This window comes from Emydura macquarii, unplaced genomic scaffold, assembly GCF_026122565.2.
Source record: "Emydura macquarii macquarii isolate MOO-44397 ecotype Brisbane River unplaced genomic scaffold, CSIRO-AGI_Emac_v2 contig_1253, whole genome shotgun sequence".
NCBI lineage: Eukaryota > Metazoa > Chordata > Testudines > Chelidae > Emydura > Emydura macquarii.
Window position 1 is genome coordinate 77,447,119 of NW_027131390.1, and position 15,878 is coordinate 77,462,996.

General features: G+C 40.3%; 1 long non-coding RNA gene across 2 annotated transcripts in view; it reads left to right on the forward strand.

Annotated features, from left to right (window-relative positions):
• The window catches only part of LOC137154175 (uncharacterized), a 65,896-nt gene that overhangs the window by 19,313 nt on the left and 30,705 nt on the right, over nucleotides 1-15,878 (forward strand). The gene's annotated exons all lie outside the window — the stretch shown is intronic.

The following is a 15,878-nucleotide window of genomic DNA, read 5'->3' on the forward strand; positions in this document are numbered from 1 at the left end:
ATGAGCTAATACTAAAAATAATTGTTACTGGCAACTGTCAAACAAATATCCTGTAATTCCTTTATAAAAGTGTTGGTTCCCTGTTGGGGGGAAATATAACATCATCCAAAATGCCCCAAAGAATTATTTTTACCCTTCACTATGTTGACCTCCAGGATCACAAATAATTTATCCTAAAAAGAAGCTATTAAACCAAACCAAAGAATGAAAACAAGTCTCTTGTCTTTGTGGTTTAAAAAAAGATTTGCCATTGAATAAGCATAGTGTTGCAAATGTGACATGTTGTTTTTCAGACTTTAAAGACTTGAAAATTGTTTAAGGCATTATATGGTACTTACCATATAAAAAGCAGCATTGAGTGGAATCTGTGTAAGGTCCCCAAACAGTAATCAATAACTGATTAAAATGATGATCCTTTTATGGTATTCTGAAGTGCATAATCTGAAATTAGAGGGCATTTATTGACAGTTACAATATTCATTCTGTTGAAAGAAAGATTTCTCATACATGTTAACAACAAAATCAATGTTTGTTGTTTCCTACAGAATACAAGGGCAATGATTTATTCTCAAAAAGCTTTTTCAGTTGGGTAATTTATACTGTGCTACATTAAGGGCTTAGACTCCATTTCAGGAAGCAAGATTCCAGCACACTGAGTGAAAGAAACAGATGGGAGTAAAAGAAGGACAGATGGGTAGCCTCACCCCCCTCTCCCCCCCAAAAAAAAAGAAAAAAAGAAAAGTAGACTACAATAGCCATTTTCAATACCTGTGAATTAAGTGGTATGAACCAATTTACTTTCAGCTTATTGAACCTGAAGAAAATATTAGCAATGCTGGTAACTATCTGAAACCACACTATACCAGTGCACATTGGGGAACTTTTAGTAGTCAGCAGCTGGGTTCCCGTGGACTGTTAGTGCACAGCGTGCTGGATCACTGTAGATATTTACACCCCATCTTTCTGCTCAATAAGTGTTTGTGTTGATATGTTTTTAGACAGTTCCCCAAAACTATCTAAATAACTGGGGGGGGAAGGGGGCTCTCTAGGTCCTGGAGCAGTCCAAGATCAAGAGTGGGAAAAGATGGCTTAGAGCACAGCACAGAGTCGCATCATACATGTCTACAGACCATATACACTGTATGGCACAAACAGCAGTAGTTTGCTGTCCCTGTTGCTCCACCAACGTGCTTAACCCTGAGTTGGTTGAAGCAGACCAACCCCTATGGTTCAAAGAGCAGTTCGCACTCCAACTCCAATCAGTCTTTGACTCCTCTGGTAACTGCCAGCCTCTTGTCATTTCTGAATGTTTATATGAACTCCAGTCCCTTAGAAATTGGACTGGGATCATCAACACAATTTCACTGCTAGACTGTTTTAGTACATCTAGAAATTACTTGGATGGACACTGATTTACAGTTTGCAAATCACAACAAATTATTTAAATTATTTAAAAATTATTTTAAAAATTATTTAAATCTAATATTCAAAACATTGTGAAATGAGGCAAAAACAGCTCAGCGTGCAATATTTTACACATGATCAATTTGCTTATATCGTGGCGTCTCATGCATCATATGAATAGCAAGTGTATTTTTGGCCTCTGAGAAGCATCATATGTGTTCACACATCATAGGAGAGAAATGGTCTGAAAAAGGTTTGGTATGTAACTTTTAGAAACATCACAGGATAAATCCTGTGTGACATCGAAATGATTCTAACTTGATTTTCCTTTTAAAGTTTTCCTATAAGCATTTTGTTTTATTTTCTTAATCTTTCAAAATAACAATAATGAACATTTAAAGAAAAATTTTGGCTAAACTCACAAAAACCTGGAAACTTGAGTAGATGCTACCAAAGGACCCTTTATTTCAACCCTATTTATAATCACTTCAGTAAAAATGATGTATAACTCCTATACTCTGTTTTGAGAGCATATGCCTTTAAGGGTCATGTGCTGCAGTAAGCACCACAATGGGCACTGATATAAAGTGCAATGTCATATGAAGAAAAACTGCCTTGAAGAAAGTACTTTTAATTGGTACTTTATCCAGTAACCTAAGATCAACAGTGAGGGCATTCAATGAGAGAAGGCAGGATTACCTGCTTTTAAATGAAAAATCTTTGTGCCAGATTTACCCACTGGCATAATGACCGCAGCAGAACCATGCTTAAAGCATGCAATATGGTACATCTTGCGTTCATTTGGAAAAAAGTCAGTTCCGACTTGTTTGCCAGGAAATTATATTGTATTAGAACACAACCCTTCAAATTCATGGTAATTTTCATGATGTTAAACCCAATTTAACAGTCAAGAGTAGACTAGGACTAAGTGTTTAACATCATGTCAGCTGGTTGCAGTTTAACATCACTAGATGGCATGATGCCAACTTTGTGTATACTGAGCATTTAACATTGTATTAATTACCAGGATTCCTCAAGATTGTTAGAACACAAAGTAATTCACCACTATAGACAAGCCCTTTAAGAACTTCCTTTCCCTTTCAAGGAACTCCTTGTTGGTTTGGTGGTGGTCTCAGAGCTCCATTCTGCTCTCAAGTGTCTTCAAAAGGAACTGTTTGAGTGGAGGAAAGTACTAAAGGGAAGTTTATTCTATAAGAACAAGATGAACACTGCAGCATGGAAGAGGGGCAAAGTGAGAGGGGGAAAATTACTTTTTTAGTTTTATGACTGAGCTAGAGCATAGATCATTGTCCCATGTCATCTTCAAGAAGAAAAGTTTAATAGCGATTGGATATCTAACTTAATGAACACCAGTGAAAATGAGAGAGGGTCAGAGGCTAAAATATGGAAAAAACAAGTTAAAAATTAATTAGACAAGTTATATGTCTTCAAGTCACCAGGGCCTGATGAAATGCATCGTAGAGTATTCGAGGTAACTGAGGAGCTATCTGAGCCATTAGCCGTTATCTTTGAAAAGTCATGGAAGATGGGAGAGATATCAGAGGACTGGAAAAGAGCAAATATAATGCCCATCTATAAAAAGGGGCATAAGGACAACCCCGGGGAAATTCAGACCAGTCATCTTAACTTCAATACCTGGAAAGATAATGGAGCAGATAATTAAGCAATCAATTTGTAAATACCTAGAAGATATTAATAAGTTCATAAATAACAGCATGCATTTGTCAAGAACAAATCATGTCAAACCAACCTGTTAGCTTTCTTTGACAATAGGTAATAACCCTTGTGGATGGGGGGAAGTGGTAGATCTGGTATATCTTGACGTTAGTAAGGCTTTTGATACGGTCTCCTATGATCTTCTCATAAACAAACTAGGGAAATATAACCTAGATGGAGCTACTATAAGGTAGGTGCATAAATGGTTAGAAAGGCATTCCCAGAGAATAGTTCAGTGGTTCACAATCAAGCTGGAAGGGTATAGTGAGTGGGGTCCCACAAGGATCAGTTCTAGATTCACTTCTGTGCAAAATCTTCATCAGTTATTTAGATAATGGCATCAAGAGTACACTTAGAAAGTTTGCAGACAATACCAAGCTAGGAGGGGTTGCAAGTGCTTTGGAGGATAGGATTAAAATTAAAATGATCTGGACAAACTGGAGAAATGGCCTGAAGTAAGTAGGGTGAATTTATTAAGGACAAATGAATAGTACTCCACTTAGAAAGAACAATTAGTTGCACACACACAAAATGGGAAATGACTGCCTAGAAAGGCATACTGCGGAAAGGGATCTGGGGATCATAGTGGATCATAAGCTAAATATGAGTCACCAGTGTAACATTGTTGCAAAAGAAGTAAATATCATTCTGGGTTGTATTAGCAGGAGTGTTGGAAGGAAGACACATGAAGTAATTCTTCCACTTTACTCCATGCTGACTGGGCCTCAGCTGGAGTATTGTGTCCAGTTCTGAGTGCCACATTTCAGGAAAGGTGTGAACAAATTGGAAAAAGTCCAGTGAAGAGCAACAAAAATGATTAAAGGTCTAGAAAACATGACCTGTAGGAAGATTGAAAAAACTGGGTTTGTTTAATCTGGAGAAGAGAAGACTGAGGGGGGGACATGATAACCATTTTCATGTACATAAAAGGTTGTTACAAGAAGGAGGGAGAAAAATTATTCTCGTTAACCTCTGATGATAGGACAAGAGGCAATGGCCTTAGATTGGAGCAAGGGCTGTTTAGGTTGGACAGTAAGAAAAATTTCCTAACCATCCAGGAAGGTAAGCACTGGAATAAATTAGCTAGGGAGGTTGTGGAATTTTATCATTGGAGATTTTTAAGAGTAGGTTGGACAGACACCTGACAGGGATAATCTAGATAATGCTTGGTCCTTCCTTGAGTGCAGGGGACTGGACTAGAAGATCTTTTGAGGTCCCTTTCAGTTTTATGATTCTATGATGTATTTTACATAGAGGTTATCTATAGTAACTCTAGGTGATGCACAATTATGTTTAGATATTTGACCGATAGCCATAATTAAATCCACCAGCCCCAACTGAGCCTCATAAACCAATCAATTTAATCCCTCTTCTCCCATAAGTGTTAGCAAAATGGATTATTTTTTTAAAAGTGACTTGATGGTCATAAACCTTGTGCTTTGATGAGCAGAGAGGGAGAGAACATGGTAGAAATGACAACTCTTCACTGAAAATGCTGTATCATCAACTCTCTCCTATTATAAACTGAAAGTTGTTAGCTCAAGCACAATGGCTACTCTTGACTGAAGCATCTTAACACAAGAAAAAGGGAAATCTCTAACATAGTCAAAATTCAACCACACAAAACTTTCTGCATTTTGTAGTAAGCTGGAAACCAGTGCAGACTAAAGAATGAAGGTGTTACTTGCTTCCTTCAGGAGCATCACTAAATATGTGGCTCCTACATTCTTCACTAGATGAAGTTCTCAAGTGGACTCCAGATCTATCACCACAGGAGGTACATTACAGTATTCCAAGGAAAGTTGACCATGGCTTGGATAACAGATTAAATCAACAACTAAGAAAAAAAATCCCAATCTCCAGGCCACGCCCAAATGGGAATGAGTACCCCTGGCCTCTGCTGTTGTCTGAGTATCTACAAGTAGCAGTGGATCCAATAAGAGCCACATGTTGAAAATGTGATTAGCAAAAAATGGACAAACTGTGTTAGCCAAGGAAGTTGATATTGCCTCTGCTATTTCTTCCCCTTGTTTTCCTTTAGTCTCCCAATCTGTTTTACCTGGCCTATGCTCATTAGCTAGTCCTTCTGAGCTCCAATTTCAATTTAGTTCTGCCAGATTGTTACTTTATAGGGGGCAAGTTGAAGCAAGTGCATTCTATTGTCTGTACAATTATCTATTCTAGAGGAATAATTCATGTGTGAAGAACAAGCAAGGAAACAAAATATGGATCTCTCAATTGCATGTTTTATGTCCTTGTGTATAAAAACTGCCTCCTTCCTAACAATCCTCTACATCATTTGTGCCTTGCAAAACAGCTGCATGGATGGGCCCTGGGGAGTCACCATCTAGGTGATCTTCCATATTACACATATGCTAAAAGTGGTCTCTATGTTTGGCCTATAGGGAACCAGTACCAAGAATATGGAGTTCTCACTTCAGAGGATGGATCCATACATGATGGGTTGTTCAGTCTTCATGCTACAGGAGACAGATGTTTTGATTGATTGGGCTGACTGTCCAGATAACTCCTCCCACTGAAGGGTGAGATGAATTTATGGACTCATCCCCCTACCCAGAATGAAAATTTCTGGGTAAATGAGAGTATTTTCTCATTCTCACTTTGGGGGATGGGTCCATAAATTCGGTAGTGATGGGATTTTTGTAGCAGTGCATGCTCCTCTTTGCCCCTCATGACTAGCAATTGTTGTTGGGTTGGCTAAAGATGAGCTATGGCTTGCAAACCTTCCTACTGAAGTCTGCTTTGCTGACGGAGGTCTGTCAGTCATATAGAATATAGTGAACATATGCACAGAGGCCCTGCAAAATTGTGTATATGGTGCACTGGACCCATTGGCCCATGAAGCTGCCATTGCCTTCATGGGATGGGCTTTAATCTTAAATGGGGACAATTACCCTCCTAACCAATACCGAAGCATGTCTCTGAAAATTCCCCCCACCTCCCCAATGTACCGAGCAGGGAGAACCTGGAAGCTTTCTGTCCCCTAACCCTGTGGTGTGTTAGAACAAACAAAGCAGAGGTTTTACGAAAGGCCTTTGTCCTTTAACTATAGATCTTTATTGCTCTCTGGACAACTACGGTGTGCCAAATCCTTTATTTCAGACTGGCTGGATTTAGGCAAAAAAGGGGGGAGCAAAATCTCCTGGGATTGGTGGAAGAAGGAAATTATATTAGAGATGAATGAAGGGTTTGTCCATAGTACCACGCTTTCATTATGGAAAAAACACCATTTCGAGGGAGGACAGAGGGCTCCAAATTTTGACACCTTTCATGCAGGTGGTGGTATTAATTGTCATGAACCTTAATTGTCAGGAAATGTAGTGACACTGCCGAGAGGGGTTTGAAAAATGAATTCAAAAGTGCATTTAATATTAGGAAATATCCCATGGAGCTACCCTCAAATAGAAGGAGGCCTGATTAGGTGTGGTAGCTTTCAAGATTTTTTTGGAGGATAGGTTGACTCTCAGCTGCCAGAATTGAGCATATAACCAGTTCTTAAGATGTGTACTCTAGCCTCAGAGACAGCCTGCTAGTATGAATTCTAGGAGCAATTTAACCAATGCTGATCCTGTTGTATCCTCTTGATGTGCACCTAGAATCATATCTTCTTGCATATGATTGTATATTGAATATTGGTGAGAAGTTTTCTGGACTTCAGTAGGGCTGAGACCATATTCACTGGACACCTCAGTAACCAGACAATCAGGTTCAGAGATGCTGGGTTGTCAGAGAACAGATCGTCCTGTGATAGAAGGTCTGGAGTAGATCATAATGTCCATGGAGCAGTCACAGACACCTCCACAAAATCTGAAAACCACGGACATCTGGGCCCGTGTGGTGTGATCAGAATCAGTGTATCCCGTTGTCTGCTCTGTTTGATGGTGCTGGTTACTATGGCAAAATAAAAAATGCATATATCAGAGCATTTGGCCAGATCTGAGATAAGTTATTGATTTTTTTGGCTCAGAGATCTCTCCTCTGGGCAGAGAAGTTGTTCTTCTTGGCATTGGAACAGGATGCATAAAGATTCCAAATTGGTTTCCCAAAAATCTGGGCTATGGGCCATGAATTTCAGCAAAGTTGATTATAGCGTAGATTATTTTTCAGTTGTTTCCTAAATATTTTTCTTTTCCTTATTTTATTTATTTTTTTTTTTATTCTAAAGCAAAAGCAGCCCCTTTCACTCCTTACATGAAATGAGAAATGCAGATAGAGGTCTCTGTTTCTTTGTGATAACTCTTTTCAAGGGTTTAATTCAATGCCAATTTCCACCTTGAGGATATACAATATTCTAAAAGCCCAGCAAATTTTGACACAGTTGGCTAGGGTCTGGCATGCTCCTTTATAAGAAATAATTGGATATACACTGTTTCACAACTGTATTTTTGTTGCTACTAGCCGAGAGACATTAGTCACAGTAGGTGCATTGTGGGTGTCCTGAATATCATTTCTACCACCACCTTGCTAGTTGGAATGCAAAGGGCAACTAACCAAAAGACTCTCACGTTAAAGGTAACATTGGCATATGAGACACTGTACTTGGGTAAGAGTGTATATGCCCTCTTCTGTACTCTTTTCCATCACAATGCCACTACACACTCCTTAAATGACATGTTTACCTTTCCTTTCATGAACATCTTTGTGTGAATTTTTCTGCTTGACTTCAGTGCTGGAATTCGTGGTTACACTGGGACTCTTCCTTGAAAATTCATCAGCAAGCCCTAATAAGAGACTTAAAACAGGGTTTACTGGGGAGTCTTGATGCCATTGTTCCTGGCCTCTGGAAACACGCCCACCTGCTGCTCAAAGTTACTTTTAAATATTATTTTAAAACCTTAAATTGAAATTAAAAAGGCCCTGGGTAGGTGCTTCTCCTGCCAGCACTGATTGTTCTTATTGAAATTATATCCTTTTCCCTAGGAAGGACATATAAAGGCCTGAGGCAGGAGGTAACATTTTAAAGCCATGTCTAAAAGCAGTTTAGATCAGTTGGCAAAGGCTGAAGGAAAGCAGGAGCAAAAAGTGGTGGAGGGATGGGATGAAAAGCAAACAAACCAAAGCCTGAAAAATAATAGCAAGGGGAGTAGGTGAAAAGAGAGAGCACTAGGGGCAGGCGGAGAGAGCTGAGAGGGAATCAATGGCCAACATCAATTAGAAAGAAGCACGAGTGGGAGGGGATGGGTGTGAGGGAAAGGAAGGAATCCAAGATGGGGAAGGGCAGGAAAGAGTAGTAATAAGGAAAGCAGATGAAGGAGGTGAAAGGGAAAGTAAGATCTGGTTTTCAGAGTCAAATTTTTCTTCTAAGAATAAATCTGCCTCAGCTGCATGTGTGATAAACAGTAATCATTCGTGTGGAAGTGTGGCAGGCTTTTAGAGATAAGCATGGATCTCATCTACTATAAGGAGTGTAGGATGACTGGAGGCAAAAAGTGAGAGACTTTTTTTTACTGTTAATATTTTAAAAATTATTTGACCAGATTAATTAAACTTTTTTCTTTCCTGAGCACCAAGCAAGCCATTGTCTTCATTTTTTTTTTTTTTTTCCTGAGAGGAATTGCATGAAAATAGTAAACATTGCCTGATCCAGTGTAAAATCTAAAGTGTGTATACCAGGTATTTTTACTGGTGTCTTTTAGCACCAAGAGTCTTGAACTCCTGCCTCTGAATTTTTTCCCTTTGAAAAGACTGCTGTATACAGTAAGATCTTCAGAACACTGCAGAGGGAGAAAGCTGTGAAGTTTGGGGAAATTATTTTGAATATTTTGGTTCATTTTTATACACTTTTAAAACCAGATTTGTGCATTAATAACTACTGACTTCCCTAATGATAATACGGTAGCATGAGGAGTATATGAGGCAGAATTTAGACTGTGTTTGGTAAACACACTTTTAGCTATAAACAGAGCCAGGTGCAAAATATCCAACTCTGTATTCCACGGGATACTTTTTATTCCACATTAGTTTCCTCTATCCAGTGACCTCCTGAACACCAAAGGGTACAATAAATGTCTCTGTTTGACCTCTGAGACATCTGATTTTGAAGCCCTACATTTAAAATATCGGGCTTAATCTTTCCCTGTGGAAGTGCAGAGTGCTGTGCATGTGAGCACAAAGTAAAAAAGTGATTATCAGGACAGCCAGGTTGTTTAAGGGAACCCCATCTTGCTTGACTGAGTGTTCTGCAGAATGGCTGCCAAGTTACTCCTGCCTAAAAACAGGCCTATAGCCAAAGAAAGGAATGCACAACTAAGGCTATGTACACACTAACAGCGGCAAATTCGCCGCCATCAGATTGATTTTTTTTTTTTCTGATTTGATTGAGCGGCAGTGAAGACCCGCTCAATTGATCCGGGAGTCGATCTAATAAACCCATCTCCCCAAAAAGCATAGCTCTGCGTCGACAGGAACGCATTTCTCATTGGCGCAGCGCAGCAGAGACAGCGCACTAAAGGGAAGTTACGAAGTCAAGGGGAGTTATGCAAGCTACTGTGTAGTTTGCGTAACTCCCATCGATTGCTGCTGTATTTTGCCGGCAGTGTAGACCATGCCTTAGTGCCTCTTCAGAATGAGAAGGATTATGGTTTAAGGAAAGTCCTCTCTCCTCAACCGTATGCTTGTATATAAGAGCCCAGGCATTCAGGAAGCTCAAGACTTCTCACTACAGAGAGCTATGCCTAATGTAACTTTTTTGGGGATCCATGAGTATTCTGTGCAGGCATTTGTGCTGGAGCCTTATGCACTGGCTCTACGAAGAACAAGGGTCTGCATGATCAGGTGCAGGGCTAGATGGAGATGGGTGGGAACAGGAAATCAAAATTTCAAGTGGTGCCATGTACTGCAACCAACCGGGGCACTTCGATATGATTTGTAAAAAGTACTTCCAGGCAAACTGAAAGTCTGAAAGCACGATCATATTTATGCTAGTTAAAGTTAGGGACAGACAAACTGAGTAAGAACCAAAAGCCACCCCACCTTGCCTGAAACATACATTCATTTTTAGAACCAAGCCTGTTTTGCAGTTCTGAAATATTCACAAGAGCATTTTGTGCAAGAAAACTTGTTCTGATGGTATTTCTGTTGGGAATGGAAGTGAGTGACATGAATTTCAGGAGAAATACGATTCCGAGAGGATTTCAAATTGCAGCCCCATTTTGTAAGTGCAAGATGTTTGTGGTGTTCAGATGAGTTTTGCATGCATCTGAAATGATAGATTCTTATCATGTTTTGTACCCTGAACCCTTTGAGGAATGCCCCTAACTATTAAAAACTGCCTCAAACCAGAGAGAGCCATCAAATGTGTTTTTCTTTTAAAAATATTGTGAGAGAGAGAGGATTGTAGACTTGACAGTGGGCTCACCTCCCAGTCCTGCAGTCCTTATGGAACCCCATGCTGTTGACTATACCGCATCTGAGTATCAAAAGACTGCTCTGCCGCTTACGTTAAAGGTGTAGCTCCTTTAAATGGCAACAGGGATAGGCTGTTGTGCTCCTCCTTATGAACTTGCTGATATAAGAGGGGAACTTGAAACACACTTGGCAGTGGAGGTTTAGCCCCAATAAGGAGAGAAGCCTGATCTTGCAGGCTATACTCACATGAATAATCATCACTCTCAATCTCACATGCTCCCCTCCTTTCCCCCCCTCCCATTTATGACTAAGAAATATTCACGTAGGGGTCATAAGACTAGGTCCAGACTAAGGGGTTTCAGGACTGGGCCTACTGTGGTGAAATTTTCAGTGGCCCCCTGAACATTACTCTAGCTTTATCACTCTTTGAATTCTAATTATGATGTTCCATGTCTCAGTAACTTTTTATCTTTTTTTATACTGCAGTGGCCAAGGCTGAGTATATTTTATATAAAGGCTTATCATAATATTTTACAGTCTCATTAAAACTTTTTTGCATGTCTAGTCTACAATTTCTTTCTTAATGTATCCCCATTTTCTTTCTATTGCCTGCACATATGGAATTTAGAGATGAGTTCTCCTCATAAAACGTCTGCTTCAGTTAATCATTTTGCACTCGTTTTATTATTTTTTCATGAGTTTTGTGTGATGTATGTAACTTTGTTCACTGCTTGCTCGGTGTTCAGCCAAAACAAGAATTTACTGCTGTAGCTTTTTTAATGAAAAGACAGGTAGAGCACTGCTAATCCTTAAGTTATTACTTTCAGTTCATCTCCAACACGTAAAATAGCCCTTATTTGAAGTGTTCTTCACATGCTTTTTTAAACCAGTTTTTACTTCACTCATGTCTAGTCCTACAGCTAGTCTGCTGCCATATGAAACCACTACCAAAGGCTTTTTGAAAGTCAAAACTAATTTTCAAGAGACAAACAATACTCACCCTGCTATTGAATTTTAATTCCTAAATCATTACAATTCCAGTGTTGAAAATAAGAACAAGCTACACTATATATGGTTAAATAGAGTATTCTTAAATCTTCATTAAAGGAACTCTAGAGAGCTAATTAAAATGAGTTTGGGGAGTTTCTAAAGAGTCAAAGTTCATTGTTTATCTCAATATGACACATAGGGCAAGTTCCTGAAATATCTTTGGGAGACCACATTGTATTAAGTGTAAGAATGGTTTATGTATCATTGTGGGCCAAGGATTGTATGCATTCCACGGGGGGCGGGAAGGGGTTACCACAGCTCGTCCCGGAAGTGAAAACGGGATTGTGGCATTACCCAGCATACAGCCTGGACTGATGAATAGTTGTCTCCTCAATTCTCCAACCTGGAGTGCCTTTTATGCTACTTTGCTGTGAGAGCTACCACTCCTGGTCTGCTCTCTTTCAGCCTCCAGCATGTAAACTACTCCCAGTTGCACTGTATGAGTGCTATAGCCCAGTGTTTCTCAACTTTTTGGATACCAGAGACTGCCTTGCTGCTTTCCTAAACTATGTCAGGGAGATTTCAGGAACTAGCGCTGGTCCACAGACCAGTCATTGGGAAAACACTGTGATAGCCAGCCATGCTTGAATTACACTGCAGAGCAACACCAGCAAATTCCAGTCCCAGACTATGCCCCAGCAGTGTGTGTCTTTTATGGCTGAGCTCTCTTCTGGATAATACAAGCTTGTAGAAAATCTGCCATTTAATTAATAGAAAATGATACGCACAAATCCTGTTATCCCAAATAAAGTTTCCTAAACACTTCAATCCAAGCACACTGGTTTAGATTAAACAAATTTATTAACTACAGAAAGATAGACTTTAAGTGATTACAAGTAATGAGGCATAAAAGTCAGAATTGGTTGCAAGACAATAAAAGTAAAATGCAACGAATGCCTAACTTATCAAGCAAAGTGAATTCAAAGCAAAGCTCTCTCTCGTTGCATAGTCCAACACTTTCACTGGCGGAATTCCTCTTGGTCAGGATCCCTCTTCAGTCCAGTGATATTTTCTTTGTTCTTCAGGTGTTGTCAATGTTGTAAGTAAAAATGAAGGGAGAGATGATTTGGGGCATTTGCTCTTCCTTATGTTTGTGGGTTTTTTTGTTTTTTGTTTTTAATTCCTCTTTGAGAGTCCTCTCCTGCTGAGGTTCAGGAGACAGAAAGTCTGTGTGGACAAGAACCCCCTGCTGTTCCTTTGTCAACATGTAGATATTCACCCCCACCCTTCTGCCTGCCAAAGAGTGGCCATTTAATCCATTTGGTTTTGTTCACACCTGGCTGGGGCATCACACCTGGCTGGCTTTTGTCTCTGAAGAACCAGTGTGTGACAGCTCTCCAGATTTGGAATATGTTTTAGTGACATCATACAGTAGAATCTTTACATACAATGTTGCCACCTGTATTTTACCAGGACAATAATGATCAGTAAAATGAGTTTTCAAATGATACGTCACAAGGCATACTTTGTATAAGATTTATCATAGTCCTATAAAAGGGGTGAACATAGGGGTACAGACTGTAACAGGAATGATCAAGGCAAATCACTCAGATTATAACACCTCCAGAGAGATACCATCTGCTAGGGAGGCTCACATATTCTGGTTCAAACTGGGTTCTCCAGAGACCAACAGCTGAAGAAAGGACTTCTGGTTAAAATTGACTCTGGACCTTTGCTGTAGTTCTGGATCAAAGATGGATGAACTTGTAAGGATGGGGAAAACCCAGTTATGGGTTTCCAAAGACTAAAACGTACCAGAGCCTAGGTTGGCGTTGGGGGGTGATGTCCAGTAAGCTTTTTAGCATGAATTGTTTTAATTTGTCTTCTCTGTAATGCTTTTACCTTAAGAATAAATGTCCTTGCTTAGACACAACTGGGTGGTATATTATACCTGAAGGTAATACACTGGTCATAGTCTTTGGAGAGGAAGCAAAGCACAGGTGCTGCCCTTTAGGCAGACTGGCTTGCTGTGGATATCACAATGTAAAGGCAGGGAGCTGTACAGACTTAAAATCTCTGATCAGGAGCGAGTGAGATACAGGTCTCTCCTACCTCCCCCCAATTTAAGTGATGGCACAGGAACCAGAAGCCCAAAGTGGGTACCATTGGTCGACCACAGAGGGTGAATATAGGGTGCAGTTACCCTGAAACTGACATTCAACACATCCGAATTAAAAAGAAAAAAATCAGCTGCCACCCAAAGAAAAGTATCACTGATGTTTTTCTTCCATGACAGTGTATTAGAAATGAAATTCAGTAGTTTGCATAACTCGTACTCCATTCATACCATATTAAGAGGAGGGGACGCAGTATTTTTATCTGTAATGAACTGAGAAGGTTCATTAGCCTCAAAGTATCACTACAGTGAGTTATACATTATAAATGAAATTTATACTTAAAGTAGAACACATTTATCCTTTGCCCTATTTCAAACCATATGCTCATTGTATAAAAAACTGAAGTAAACAAGTAATAGTGCTACAGTTAACTTCACAGAAGACTAATTAGGTTGATTCCATTACCCTATCTCCACTGAACATATTTCCTTTTTACTAAGAAGTTTATATATAGGGGCATAGCAAATGACATTTTCTGGTAGAGGGTAATGATAGTTAGTGTAAAATATTGTGCCCTGGTATTGGGCCGGACTTTAGGAAACAGTGGTCAGTTGAGCAGCATTGGTCCAGATATAACTTCTCAACCCAATCATCCACCACTGACTCCAACTGTACAGAGCCTCTCAATTACACTTTCCCAAAAATGTCAATTACAATTAAATAAACAAAAACATAACATAACATGCCAAGCTCACATCTCATTCTACAAGTGTTCTAGAGCAGTGGTTCTCAACCTTTTTCGGCTCAGGACCCATTTGTAAATGTCTATGGCCTGTCATGACTCAGTAAATAGCCTGGGCGGCAGAGGCTCTGGGGTAGTTTCGGTCAGATCATGTCCCTGTGGGGGGTTGGGTCCAGTCCAGTACTCACTCTACATTGGTGGTTCCTGGAGCTCCTGTGCTGTGGGGCTGGCTGGGCTTGGCTCTCTGCTCCATCATTGCAACCTCTGGGGTTTCAGTGCCATTCAGGTTTGGCCCCGTCTCCCCTTGCTGGACCAAATGTGTGTGAGTGGAGTTGTGACCTGGCTCATGGGGTTTTAGTGCCACTCACTCAAATTTGGCCTACCTGGATTCCTGTCATCATGATGGCTAGGCCAAACCTGAGTGGCACTGGGACCCCAGAGGTGGTAGTGCCTGGAGCAGGGAGGTGAGCCCAGCCAGCACTAAGGGACTGGAGCCCCAGGAGCTGCCATCTGAGCCTTTGAAACATTCTGGTGACCAAATTTTGGATCCCGACCCACAGGTTGGGAAACCCTGTTCTAGGGCATAATAGTTCCCCCACCTAAGGGCTCCGCTGCCATTACAATATATTTAAAAAACACAAATAAACCTGTGACCCATCTGTGCCTAGGGTGGCCCACATGAAAATGCCAAGATCAGGGCAGGCTGCAAAAAGGAGAGCAGATTCTCCCAAACTGCTGGCTAACACTGTAGTTTAGATTCACCAACCAGTCACAGGCAGTGCTCCTGATTTCCCACACTGGTTATCAAGAAGCTACAACAAGAAATACACAGCCCCCTTTATTGTATTTTAGTTTCTGGCTCCCAATCAGCAACTGGGTCTGGTAAAGAAATAAGTTATTTAAACTCTATTCGCTTTACCAAAATATTCTCCTGATCCCCAAAGGTCAGCCACATTGCCAGATCAAGATATTTGGATCTTACCCAAAATACCATGCTGTCAGCCAATCCTTTAGTAATTAAAACTAAAAGTTTATTATAAAAGGAAAGAAACAAGAAGAGAGATATTAAATGATTAAAGCAATCATATTCATACAAATGACTTCAAAGGCCATATATATTAGATTCTTAGCAGAATTGTGGAGTTTGCAGGCTTGTACAATTCTTCTGGTATATAGCCAGCACCTGTATGGGTCTCAATCCTTTGTTTCACAGCCTCAGTTATAGATGAGTTGATTCAGATGTAGGAAGCAGGAATGCAGACAAACTGGAGATGGTGTAGCTGCTTTTTATAGTTTCTTCCGTGAGGCTTGAATTTCCTTTGTCCCAAACACAGCCACCCAACACATGGCATGGAAAAGTCTGAGTCCTGTTCTTACATGTCCTGGTGACTCATAACATGTAGCCCCTGGCTTCCCTTCCTGATCTCATTGTATGGGTGATGACCCTCGATGAGTCCTCAATGCTGACGCTAATCTGCCTGGGGGGATGTAACCCAGTAGCACAGCACAAGTTTTTGGAT